General features: G+C 46.0%; 1 protein-coding gene across 8 annotated transcripts in view; it reads left to right on the top strand.

The window, feature by feature from the left end:
* The window catches only part of LOC147455664 (D-aminoacid aminotransferase-like PLP-dependent enzymes superfamily protein), a 55255-nt gene that overhangs the window by 19761 nt on the left and 21233 nt on the right, over window positions 1-14261 (top strand). The window lies entirely within an intron of this gene.

The raw sequence follows: 14261 nt of genomic DNA, 5'->3' as shown, positions 1-14261 counted from the left end.
TCTTGGGGGTCTTGAGGTTCTTGGGTTCTTGAGGTTCTTGAGTTCTTGAGGTTCTTCTTTCGCTTGCAATCTGTGTTAGAGAAGGATCTTCTCTTCACCCGAGTTATGCTCTTTTCCACGGACGCACCCCTTGGCGGCCTTGCGCTTACACCAAGGTTGCTTTTTCCCACCTCACGCCGATTGGCCGGCCGCTAAGTGCACGGTCTGCTCTCATTGAGTGAAAAGAGGCACAAGGGGAGGTTGGACAAGCCCTTCTTTCTTGGGTTTCTTGTCACTCTTCAAAAACATGATTAGGAATCGACACGCCCAAGAGGACTTGGGTTACGTGCAACCGCAACAAGCAAAAAAAAATTATGTGGTTCTTGTGATTCTTTCCTTGAGTGATACAGAAGTGCTCCGAACTATGCTCAAGGTTCCTTTTACTTACGGAAGGGAGAGCCTTCCGTTCCTTTAGTGAGAGAGTGCAATGGACACAAACGAAGTGGATGAACACTGTGAATGAAGGTACATGAGACTGAGAGATAGAGAGAGAAGAATACGACACCAAAATTTTGTCAAACCCTCCTCCGAAGGCCCCACTCTCTATGGCGAGAGCGGTCTACTTATGATTGCACAAATCTCTACAATGCTTTGGACTTGCCCACGATGTCGACGACGAGACGGGCTGAAATCTGAAAATGCTAATGGCTGAAATCTGCAAACCTTTATCTGCTGAATTCTGACTCTATGTCGGTGACGATGTCGATGGCGACGATGCGATGACGACGCGCTGAAAACGTAGATGCTGAAATCTGCGTTTTCTGGGCTGAAACTGCGAACTTTGCGGGATCTGACCGTGCGGCAAGGATCTGCTGCGGGAAGGTGAGATCTGTGAGGTTCCGGGGTTCTACTGTGGAGTCTGACTGCTGAAAACTGAAAACCCTGGTGCTATGCTACTACTCCTTTTGTCGCAAAGATCTGCAAAAACGCTAGGTCTCTGGCTGATCCAAAAATGCTAGGCTGATTTGGGTTCTGCGGTGGAAATCTTCTAACGCTAGGGCTGATCTGCTGTCTACTGTCGCGGTGAATCCGCAAGTGCAAAAAACGCTGGCTGATCTGATGCAAAAACGCTAGGCCTTCTGCAATGCTGAAAACGCTAGAGTTGTCGTGGGGGTCAGTCTTGCCGAGAAGTTGCGTGTTGAGCAAGGTGCTCCTGCTACCTCTTCTGCCAGAAAGTGCTAGTGCTAGGTTTCTATTTATACAAACTTAGTAAATTTGCCCTACCTACTTTTCAACAAAAGTCACTTAAAAATAATAAGTGAAAAATGTCAAAAATAGGGAAAATGGATCTATGCACTGTAAAAATGCTCTTGATGGGTTCTAACTGTAATCTGATGATCATGCTGTGTGCAACAGGAGGATATGCATCTACTCTACGTGATTAGTCATGCACGGTCTGCAAACAGACTCACAAAAGTGCCAGATCACTTCCTATTCTAGACTGACTTGATTGACTGAACCTTGGTCATGCTGTAGCTTGTCCATGGACACATAGGGTTGGATGTGTCACGTGACCCAACATGAGTGTGGCAAGGAAGCTCTGGGCTGCTCATGCAAGATATGCCCAACATTTCTGTGGCTCCAGCTTGGTTTAACTAGATGCAAAGGACGAACTTTTTGTCCAAAGTGTAGTCTCAGAACACGTTGATTGCAGGATATGACCAACATGGCTGTTGCAAGGAAGCTCTGAACTATTGATGCAGGATATGCCGAGAATACGGTTGTGGCTATGGGCCAGACATGAAGGGATGGCTTTTTTCCAAATGCAATTACCTATGCATGCACCCTGAAGGCATGTGGCCTTGGGCAAGGCCTTCAACATAGCAAGAGATTGTGAGATAGAGGCTATCGGAGAAACATATTGTGCTTGGCAATGCTTTGGTCTTTTTGTATGCAAAATGTGGAGCCCTTACCAAAGACATAAAGTTCTTGATGAGCTTTATGTCTAAAATGTAGTCTCTTTGCAACTGATTATTGAAAGATATGCCCAACATGGTTGTGGCAAGTAAGCTCCGGCTGGTGATTCAAGATATGCACAGAGTGGCCGTGGCTTTTTGGGCCCTTTTGACGAAATGCGAAGTGATGGCCTTTCAGCACATACGAACTTTCTATCCAAAATGTGTTCTCTCACAACATGTTGATTACAGGATATGCCCAACATGGCTTTAGAAATGAAGCTCTGTCCGGTTGATGCAGGAAATGGCCTAGATGGATGTGGCTCTGGGTTCTACAAAAGGATTGCCTTTTTACACACAAATTTCTTGTCCAAATTTAGTCCCTTCGAATGCATTTCTGTAGGATATACCCAATTTGGCTGTAGCAAGGAAGCTTTGGGATGTCGATGCAGGATATGCCCAATATGGCTGTAGTCTCTGACTCTCTTGGAATGCATTTCTGCAGGATGACGCTTCTCAAAAATTGCCGTTTGCAAAGGCAACTCCAAACTGTCGAATGAAAGCGGTAGCTTTCGGGACATCTTCCCTTCCGTCAAAAGTATCAAACTTGACCAGAGTGTTCTGAGGTCTAAAGACATTCATATCCTTCTCGAAAAGACGAGTTTTCTTGGCTATGGTTCTGAATTGATATTCATGGATATTTTCTGGGTTCTGAAGTTTCTTGAGCATTCCGCTCCTCAAATTCTCTAGGTTCTTGAGCATCATGCTCTTGTTGCCTTCTTAGAGAATCCCAAGTCTTGTGTTGACTTCTTGCAGAGAAAAATTTTACCAACTGCGAGCTTTTTCCTGCAAGACTTAAGTGTTCCGCCTGCTTACTTCTTTCTTGGCTTCTCATGGCTTCTTCCCGTATCTTCCCAGAGTCGTCCCCCTTTACAGAGAAAGAGAGGAGACCATGCTCTGATACCATTGTCGCAAATGGGAGCGCATAGCAATATAAAATACATTCAGATAAATAGGATTTATCACTTATTACAGAAGCCAGAGGATATAGAGAGAAATAGAGAGAGAGAAGATTGACACAGTATTGAGGACTAGAAGATGTGTTGGTCCCCCCCCCCCCGTAATAGTATCTTTATTACTGAGGAGAAGTCTATACAAGCACTTGAAACGAACATATTACCACGTTCGTTCTAGAATAAGACTTGATGGTTCCTGGAAGCCTGAGCTTCCAACTCACCTTCCAGACTCAGGGCATGGCATCCCTGCAACTCTTTTTTCACTCTATTTCCAGAGTCCTCTTCTCACAGAACAACTCTGCTTTCCCGGACGCGAAGTCCTTACTTGGGAATCTCAACTTTCGGATTGCAACTTGAGAGACTACCCCTCTCGGATCCGTGGATCTACTCCCCAAACTCGGGTATGAAACCCTTGGGCTGATCTGGCTCTGGTTCCTCAGAGCGCTTTCTCCTGCAGAGGCTCATGCCGTCCTCTGCTCCTACTCCCTCACTAAGAGGAAGTGCACCTGTAAACAAATACATAGAGATCATAACATGAAAATCGTTACCTTCAATGTCTTGACGCTCGAAACGCAACTCGGTTCTCGAAAAGCAATTCCTTAGAAGAGATCTCTACAGAGAAAATCCTCTCTTCCAATCCTACACACAAAAGAGGTGTGTTCTCGGTTTCCTTCTCGTAAATCGACCCCGTCTACGATGTCTACGACTTTTATGGGTTGAAAACAGAGAAAAACAGCAACTTGTCGCGATGGAATTATGCTCCGTAGGCACTTCTTCGCGAGGTGACTCCCGCACTGGGTCCTGGCGACATCTGGTACACTTGGGACAGCCATGGGCATCACCGTCAACGTCTTCTTTGTGGATGAAATCTGCAGCAGCATCTTCTTCTTGCAAAACTAATCTCCCCTCTGGGAGAGGGCGTGTGATGCTTTTATAGCTCCCTGGCCATGTCAAAGATAGCATAGCATTGGCCTGCTCGCATAGAGATCGTGACCGGGTTTTTTTTTTTTTTTTTTTCGCTGTTCTGCCAAAAAGAGAGAGAAATCATTGGCTGGTTCTTGCTGCTTTATTTAATCATAGGCTGCCCACTTATTAAGTGAGCGGCCAGTCACCTTTAAAAATGGTTTGAATCTGCCCAAAAACTCAATAAAACCTTATAAGTTAAAAACAATGCTTTCACAGCACTTCCCAGGTGTCCCTAGATGCAATCACACGCACAGTTGCAATGCAGACATAGACTTCCTTGCGAGAAAGCATCTGCTTTCTCGAAAAGCAATCCCGCTTTCTCAGAAAGCATCTGTTTTTCCTCAAAATTTCCTCTGAACCCATCTTCATTCAAGTGCTTGCTTTTCCTTGTGCACAATTCTAACACAATTCGGAATTTCCTCTCAACTATGGATATCCCCTTTCCGATGCACCTGTCACCCACCTTGTGACGCATTAGGAATACCCATCACCTAGTCACTTCCTACCGAACTTACGGTACAATCTCCTTCCCGATTCTGTCACCCATCCTATGACACATCAGAGATCTGCGTTCCCGGATGGTCGGATACTTCTTCCCGGTGCTCCCTGTCACCCATCCGATGTGACGCATCAGAAGTACCCATTCCTTGTGGCCTTACAGATATTCCCGTTCTCAGTGCTCCCGTCATTACTTTGAAGGACGCACTAGGAATACTGTGTACTCGGATGTCTCCAATGAGAAAAACCCTCTCACTTAAAATTCCAATAATTCATTTAGAATTATTTTCCTTGGTGTTCCAAGCGAGAAAACCCTCTCACTTATAAATCCAATAATTCATTTAGAATTATTTTCCTGTCAGATAAAGCCAATTTAGCAACAAGTTATGTCTTGCACACCTCACACTGCTCTCTCTTCCCTACGTGCAATAATATGATGCCCTACAAGAGGGCTCTTCATTTGACTAATGTACAGTTGTGTGGTTACCTGCGTTTTTGTTGAGGCAAGAGCCTCTCTGAGAAGGAAGAGGAGTAGCTAACTGGTGCTCCAAAAGTAGGCACCGGTGAGGGTGATAACCTCACCGTACAGGTGCGATTCCAGCGTTGGTTATGCGTTGTATTTTGACTGTTTTTCAGCTATACGGACGCCAGAACCGTTGGAGAGGAGGAATGGGGGAACACACCCGGCACAAACACAAGGGCCTCTCTATAGCTCAGGGTACCCACAACACCCCTATCCTCTCGGAAAACAACTTCAAAAACACAATTCACACTGCAGACCACTGCCTGCTCAATTTCCATTGCTCATACACTCCACAAATCCACCACACAAAGCACACTTAATGCCACAGTCTGTTTCCACCCTTACACACGCACACAGCCGCTCAATCTCTCTCACACAAAACACCATCGGTCCGGGAGGCACACACTTCCACACAACTGGCACCGAGGGGAAACACCATAGCAGGAGAAAGAGAACGGGGGAAGGGGAAACGACAACAAAGCCGGGCAACAGTGGCTTGATTGCACTTCACCAAACATGTACACAGGCTTCCACTGCCATCATCATGGCCATTTTCACGAGAAAATACAAAGGGCTTTGACAGGCACACTCCTCTGTCAAAGAGCTCCACTTTGCAGGCTTCAAACGACACAAAAAGCCAGGAAAAAAGCCCTTAATTTGATGAAAATTTGACTTTTATAGGGGGGTCTTCAATTTTGGAAACTACCCTCATTTTTTGACTATCTGGCATCCCAATTTGGCATCTTTGGGAGGAGGTAACCACCTTGCTTCATCTGTTCAATTTCTCTCTCTTTCACTTGTAGGCGGGGGGGGGTGTGCAATAGCGACATCGCTATTGCCCCTAGGCACTTTAATTATTTCTCCTTTTCCTTCATTTTTTACCCCTTTGGGGGGACTTAACTTTGCACTGCCCCCTTTTTACCCTTTGACCACCTCTTGTCCGGTTCATACCGGCCTCCTCTCTTTCTCTTTGGTCCTGGCCTTGCCTTTGGCCTTGCTTGCACATTGCGGCCTTCGGGCTCTTTCTCTTTGTCTTTGCCTTTGCTTGAACTTTGCTCGCCTTGCCTTGAAGTGGGCCCCTTGCCCCTTGCACTTAGTCCACATGGCTGCCCTCGGGCTCTCTCTCTCTCTCTCTCTCTCTCTCTCTCTCTCTCTCTCTCTCTCTCTCTCTCTCTCTCTCTCTCTCTCTCTCTGGCTTACTCTACCGCCGCGGGACACTGTCGTGGAATGCTATTGAGCCTTAATGCTTTGAAAATCCTCCAAAAAAACCTTCATCAACTCTCTTTTTTGCCCACCTTCCCCATGCTCCTTGTAATGGCTCTGGGGTCGGATCTCTAAGCCGCAAGGCTCGACCGAAATTCCACTACGTTGGCTTTGAACCAACATAGATCCCGTCAAGGATCTGCTACACACTCTGTCTTTGACTTGCAATATCTTGAGCACCAAGGCTCCGTTTGACGAGCCGTCTGGACCGGCTTCTATAGTACATTGAACACTACATTCTAGAGCACTGACTTGGCATTTCGGGCACCTTCATCTACCATCCCATCTAGACCATCCCGCAGCTCTTTTGGCCTAAAAAACCTCATTGAGTATACTTTTCCGCTACCCTTTGGCTCCCCAGGACTTTGGTACCTGCCCTAGCCTTCTGCACTGCACCTGCCTACAACCTTTGATTGGCATAGACCACTTTCTAGCTCGGACAAACTTTGGGTGCACCATCATTGCCCATCCTCTCAGTGAACATTTATGTTCAACCACACATTGTCACAGAACAGGAGCGTACACGAGCACTTAGAAAATCTGAAAATTATAATTCTTTGAAAACATGAGAGAAGGGAGAAGATCAACACAGTATTGGGGACCAGAAGATGGCCTGGTCCCCCCCCCCCCCCCAGTTAAGAGTATTCTTTTATTTAGGGAGAATTCTTATACAAGCACGAGAACCCGAGGAAACCCCTCCGTTCAGTAATCTTAGACCCGAAGGTCGTGTTTTCCCGTAAAGGGCTTGGGCACAAGGCCGTTCCTTCCCGTAAGGGACTTAGGCGCGAAGCCGTGCTTTCCCGTAAGGGACTTATGCGTGAAGCCGTACTTCCCGTGAAGGGCCTTCCCGTAAGACGGGAGATTCCTGCAAAACAAACCACACAGAGCAACAATTCTCAATGCGTATCAACACCTTATACCTGTCGCTCCTTGCTCGGAGAATCGACCTCCGTACTCAGTCGTCACGCGAATACTTGCAGTTTCTGTCGCCAGACTCTGCTCCAAAACCCTAGCGCTGGTGCTTTTGTGCTGCTTCCGGCTCTTCCAAACTGAAGCGCTGGCTACCCTTTTATAGGGTCTGACACCCGACAAGAATAGGGGTCCAAAAGCAGAGCTTGGCGCTCCTAGAGAGAGGAGAGAGAAAATTGCATTTTCTAGAGAGAGGAGAGACAAAATCGCGTTTCCTAGAGAGAGAGAGAGAGAGAGAGAGAGAGAGATCGCAAATCAGTCCCCTGCCTTGGTTTTAGCGTTGGTTTTCTTTATAAGGGCCTTGCTTGCTTTATTTTATTAATAAAAGGGCTGGTCACTTAAAAGTGACCGGTCACTTTATAAAATAAAGTGTGAACCTGTTCAAACTTTAAAAACTCACGCAGTTAGTGAAAACAATGCTACACGGACACATTTCAGGCGTCCCCGGGTGCAGGACACGACATAGATGCAATGCAGACACAGACTCCTCGCGGGAAAACATCTGTCCTCCCGCGACTGTTCCTGCTTTTCGTAAAAAACTTCATTGAACCCATCTTTATTCTTGTGCTTGCGTTCTTACGCGTACTTTCTTACTCAGTTTGGATTTTCTCCTTAGCCTACGGGATGCCCCCTTACTGATGCACCCGTCACCCATCATGTGACGCATCAGAGGCACTCGTAACCCGGTCCTTTCCATTGAACTTACGGAAACTCCTTCGCGATGTTTACCGTCACCCATCAAATGACACATCAGAGTTGTCCGTTCCTGATGGCAGTTCCTGTAGCTACAATCTTTTTAACAGTTCTTAGTGCACATAATAAAATATCCTAAAAAAGAGATTTAATCATTAAAAATAAGAAAATAGTCCAATTAGCAACATCCCTCTGGCTTCTAAACAGTTGACCTCAACTGTAGTGCTTGGACATATACCTCCAGTATCTCGGGATAAGCTGCTAATTTCGCCTGCGTCATCCACTGAGCATCTAGATTCGAGTAGTTCTTAAACTTAACCAAATACTTCCGTGTTATCTTTCCGGATTTGAGAGACCGCTCCTGATGACTTACTATCTGCTCCGGTTGGAGTATTTCTTTTGTTTCCTCAACCTCAGGAGGTTCCTCAGCGCTAGGCTGGCTCGGAGGCGGTCCTACATACGGCCGTAGTAAACTGACATGGAAAGCATTATGGATCTTCCAATTAGGCGGTAGCTCTAATCGGAAAGCGACATCATTCACTCGCTCAGTGATCTTAAACGGCCCGTAATAACGGGTAGAAAGTTTTACCACTTTCCCCTTATGAGTCGCTTGTTTCTTAAGTCTTGCCTTCTCAAACTTGAGTAAGACTAACTGTCCGACTGTTAAGTCTAGATTCCTTCTGTGCTTGTCTGCAGCTTTCTTATGCTTTTCCTAAGAGCGTAGAATAGCTCTCCTAACTTGCCCGTAGGCGGTGTCCAAATCCCGAACAAATTCATCTGCTGCAAAGATCTTATCCTTAGTTAAAAGGATGGGTGGAAGCAAAGGCTTACCATAAAGAATCTCAAAAGGTGCTTTCCCCGTCGATGAGTGTATGGTATTGTTATACGCATACTCGACAAGAGGCAAATATTTCTCCCAGTCAGATTGCCGGTCTGACACATAAGCTTTTAACATATCCAATACTGTGGAATTGGCTATCTCACTTTGCCCATCCGTTTGAAGATGGTAGGCAGATGAAAAATTCAGCTTTGTACCAAGATTATCCATCAAGGCACGCCAAAAATTTCCTGTCATGCGAGGATCTCGATCACTCACAATTGACTTAGGCATTCCATGATGCTTAAAGATCTGTGCCAGGAAGACCCTAGCCATATGATCTGCTTTGATCATTTTCTTGACTGGTATAAAGTGTGCTTGCTTGCTGAACCTGTCCACAATGGTCCAGATCGCGTCATTTCCAGTCTGAGTTCTAGGGAGGTCCATGATGAAGTCCATGGCAATACTTTCCCAAGGTTCATTAGGCACAGGAAAAGGTTGTAGCAACCCAGGCGTCTTATGCCGATCATACTTCACTTTTTGGCAAACCAAACATTCCCTGACATACTTATCAATGTCTGCTTTAAGGCTAGGCCAAAAGAAATATCTTTCCATTGCTAAGGTTGTAGGGAGAATACCCCGATGACCTGCATAAGGCGAAGCGTGTGCTTCATCCATGATCTTCTTTCTTAATGGTTCCGCCACACATATGGCCTAATGGTGGTAGAGATAACCGTCCTGAATGGAATAGGGAAACTCATTCTCTCCACGATGTAGCTTTCCCCAGATGGTGGAGAAGTCTGGATCATTCGGATATAAATCCGGTAGTGCTTCTAATTCTTGGTGATACACCGAAGTGATAGCGTTCACCCTTGGCCGCCTAGACAGTGCGTCTGCGACTACATTCTTACTCCCAGCCGTGTGAAGGATCTGGAAGTGAAACATAGACAAAAAGTTTGCCCACCTCATCTGCTTCTCAGATAGTTTCCTTTGCGTAAGAAAATACCGCAAACTCTCGTGATCAGTCTTGATCACAAAATCCGCTCCTAGAAGATAGTGCTTCTAGTTGGATAAGGCGTGAATCACAGCCGTGAGTTCCTTTTCGTAGATTGATGCATGCAACTCTGCATCCTTAAGCCGTCTGCTTTCATAAGCCACTGCATTGCCTTCTTGGTTTAACACTGCTCCGATGCAATCACCTGAAGCATCGCAGTGAACCTCAAATGGTTTCCTTAAGTCAGGCACTATCAAAATAGGTCCATGGCTTAGCAAGTACTTGAGCTGATCAAAAGCTCCTTGTTGTCTCGATTCCCATCTGAAAGGAATCTTCTTCTTTGTCAAATCATGAAGTGGTCCTGCTACATGAGCAAATCCTCGGACAAACCTTCAATATTATGAACATAATCCCAGAAAGCTACGTACATCATGTACCGTAGTGGGAATAGGCCAATCTTCTACCACTCGGATCTTGGCAGGATCCATACTCACATTATTGTGAGAGACTATATGGCCGAGATAGTGTATCTCAGAGAGAAAGAACTCGCTCTTCTTTGCATTCACATGCAACTCATGCTTTCGCAATTCTTGAAACACTAAGTCCAAGTGCTTCCGATGTTCCTCTTCTGACTTAGAGAAGATGAGTATGTCGTCAAAGAATACTCCCGTAAAAACTCGATACAGGCTGAAAATGCGGTCCATCATGCGATTGAACGTTGCAGGAGCATTGGTCAAGCCGAAAGGCATTACCAAGAATTCATATAGTCCAAAGGTTGTGCGGAAAGCAGTCTTATGGACTTCCTCAGGGGCGATCCGTATCTGATGATACCCACTCTTTAAGTCTATGCGACTAAAGACACTTGCACCCTGCAACTTATCAAGTATATCATCAATCCGAGGGATCGGAAAGCGATTCTTGATTGTGATCTTGTTTAAAGACCGATAGTCTATGCACATTCGAAACGTGTCATCTTTCTTCTGCACCAGTAGAACTGGAGAGCAGTAGGGTGAAGCACTGGGCCGTACTAACCCTTTCTCTAGAAGCTTGTTGACTTGCTTCAAAATTTCCTCTTGCTGAGCAAGGCTCACCCGATAAGGGGGTTGATTGGGAGGTGAGCTACCCGGTATGAGATCTATACGGTGATCTTCCGGGCGTACCGGAGGGAGTTCATCAGGAAGTGTTTCCGTGAAACAATCCTTGTACTTTTCAATAAATTGAAGACGCTTAATTTCCAGACTAGAGAGAGAGTCCCTACTAGTTTTATCCTTTGCAAAAACCAAGTAAGCAAAAAGACACTTCTTCATTTCTTTCTTAATGGAGATATGGCTTACAATTGGGAACTGCCAATCTCCTGCATCAGCTTGAATCCTTATTTTCTTATCCCCATGATCAAAAGTGAGGGTCTTTTCCACATAATCGGGAATAGGTGTCATGTGAAAGTGCCATGGCATACCCAAGATGATATCACATCCCTCGATGGGTGCCATCAAAAATGATTCGCGGTCCTTGTACTCGCCAATCCGAAGATTGAGTTGTCCTTGCACGGGAGTTGCATTGGTTGTCAACCCCTCGAATGCCGATCCGGATGTAACCGGTGTGCCAAGCTGAGCCGGTGTAAGGCACAAACGTTCTGCAGTATCCAGGGAGATGAAGTTATCCGTGGATCTTGGATCATAAACGATCAGTACTCGTTGGTTGTTCAAAGACCCCCAGCCCTTCAGAAGTTGACGCTTCCCTTTCTCTGTTTCTGTGTTTCCTTGAACATCTGGAATTGAGTTCGTGCTTGGTGGTGTGGGTTCCTTCCATGCTTTCTCTTGCCTCGTAGAGGCTTGTTCTTGCCATTGCGGCTTTAGCGGGCAGTCCGGTTTCATATGTCCTTTCTCGCCACAGTAGAAGCATCTTCCTTCCTCTCTGAAAGTTTGAAGTTGAGTAGGAGAAAGATACTTAGTTCGCTTGCCAGTGCCCTCTGGCTTCTTAGAATGATCATCGTCGGTCGATGGAGGACGTTTTCTTTCTTGGCCCCCTTGGTCATTGTAGACCCCTCTTTGTCTTGCACGGTAAGTGCTATGCTCCATCTTTCTGGGCGTCCCAGTTGAGTGCAAATCCTCAACAATGATTGCTGACTCCATCATCCTCTGAAGAGTATCATGCGGATACACCTTCATACTCTTTCGAAGCTGCGGTTGGAGACCCGCTTCGAACTTTCTTTTCTTTTCCTCGTCGGCAATCTTCATGAAGGGAGTGACCTTCAGAAGAACCGACCAATACTTGTCCACATTAGTTGTTACTCTTTCATGTTCCTTTTGGGCAAGCCAGTCCCATTCCTTCCGTATGTCCTGCTCGAAGTCGGGTGGAAGAAATTGTTCATAAAATTCAGATTTGAAGCTCTCCTAAGTTCTGGCCTTAGAACCTTCCAGAATCTTGGCTAACCACCAATTACTTGCCGTTTCCTTGAGGTGCATCCCCACATGGCGTAATTTGGATCTTTCTGTGAAGTGCCCATTGGTAAAGGCGACTTCAAACTGTCTGATGAAGGACAGTGCTTTGGAGATGTCTCTCCGTCCCTTGTAGGTTTCGAACTTGATGTCCTTGTCGCCCGATTTGAAGACTCTCATGCGATGTTGAGACTTGCGACCATGCTTCTTGAATCGAGGCTTATCTTTAGGTTGATGTAGGGTAGTAGCAGTAGTAGCGGCTTCCTTCTTCTGACGAGATGATCGAGAAGTAGAAGTATAATCAAGAGAGTAAGATGGAGATGAGATAGAGATGTCCTTGCTCTCGTCTAGCAAAGAGAGCGCTTTTTCCTGGCCTTTCCTTAAAGTAGGCCGTTCATTCCGATCCGAAGATCCTTTGTGCACCTCGGCACATTCTTCTTCTCTTGCCTCCTGTGGTCTCACGCCAATAGTGTTGTCTGGATGCTTGGCTACATCAGTTCCATTCGTTTTCTTCATTCCGCCCAAAAGCTTTTGGACGTCTCGCAACAGTAAGATTTGTTGCAACTCCGCAAGCTAAGCTTGCACTTGTTGAAGCTCCTCTTCAACGCTTCTCCCTTGGCTCGACATGGTTCTTCCCGGAATCGTCCTTCTTTGTAGAGAAAGAGAGGAGTCCTCGCTCTGATACCACTGTCACGGAACGGGAGCGTACATGAGCACTTAGAAAATCTGAAAATTATACTTCTTTGAAAACATGAGAGAAGGGAGAAGATCGACACAGTATTGGGGACCAGAAGATGGGTTGGTCCCCCCCCCCGGTTAAGAGTATTCTTTTCTTCAGGGAGAATTCTTATACAAGCACGAGAACCCAAGGAAACCCCTCCGTTCTGTAATCTTAGACCCGAAGGTCGTGCTTTCCCGTAAAGGGCTTGGGCACAAGGCCGTTCCTTCCCGTAAGGGACTTAGGCGCGAAGCCGTGCTTTCCCTTAAGGGACTTAGGCGTGAAGCCGTACTTCCCGTGAAGGGCCTTCCCGTAAGACGGGAGATTCCTGCAAAACAAACCACACAGAGCAACAATTCTCAATGCGTATCAACACCTTATACGTGTCACTCCTTGCTCCGAAAATCAACCTCCGTACTCAGTCGTCACGCTAATACTTGCAGTTTCCGTCGCCAGACTCTGCTCCAAAACCCTAGCGCTGGTGCTTTGCTGCTGCTTCCGGCTCTTCCAAACTGAAACGTTGGCTACCCTTTTATAGGGTCTGACACCCCGCAGGAATAGGGGTCCAAAAGCAGAGCTTGGCGCTCCTAGAGAGAGGAGAGAGAAAATCGCGGTTTCTAGAGAGAGGAGAGAGAGAGATCGCAAATCAGCCCCCTGCCTTGGTTTTAGCACTGGTTTTCTTCATAAGGGCCTTGCTTGCTTTATTTTATTAATAAAAGGGCTGGTCACTTAAAAGTGACCAATCACTTTATAAAATAAAGTGTGAACCTTTTCAAACTTTATAAACTCACGCAGTTAGTGAAAACAATGCTACACGGACACATTCCAGGCGTCCCCGGGTGCAGGACACGACACAGATGCAATGCAGACACAGACTCCTCGCGGGAAAACATCTGTCCTCCCGCGACTATTCCTGCTTTTCGTAAAAAAACTTCATTGAACCCATCTTTATTCTTGTGCTTGCGTTCTTACGCGTACTTTCTTACTCAGTTCAGATTTCCTCCTTAGCCTACGGGATGCCCCCTTACTGATGCACCCGTCACCCATCATGTGACGCATCAGAGGCATTCGTAAACCAGCCCTTTCCACCGAACTTACGGAAACTCCTTCGCGATGTTTACCGTCACCCATCAAATGACACATCAGAGTTGTCCGTTCCTGATGGCAGATCCTGTAGCTACAATCTTTTTAACAATTCTTAGTGCACATAATAAAATATCCTAAAAAAGAGATTTAATCATTAAAAATAAGAAAATAGTCCAATTAGCAACACACATGGGCTTATTGCACTAAAAAACTGCACATCAAAGACAAACTCTCTGACATCTGTACACTGCAAAACCACCTAGCATATGTACATAAACTGGCACCTGTAACCCGCTGTCTTTGCTCATGCGGGTTGCCCAACCCCCTGCTTTACCTATCATCAACC

This window comes from Adiantum capillus-veneris, chromosome 6 (genome assembly GCF_014529385.1).
Source record: "Adiantum capillus-veneris isolate H3 chromosome 6, ASM1452938v2, whole genome shotgun sequence".
Taxonomy (NCBI): Eukaryota; Viridiplantae; Streptophyta; class Polypodiopsida; order Polypodiales; family Pteridaceae; genus Adiantum; species Adiantum capillus-veneris.
Note: the sequence above shows the minus strand (reverse complement) of the source record. Positions and strands in the feature narration are given on the sequence as shown.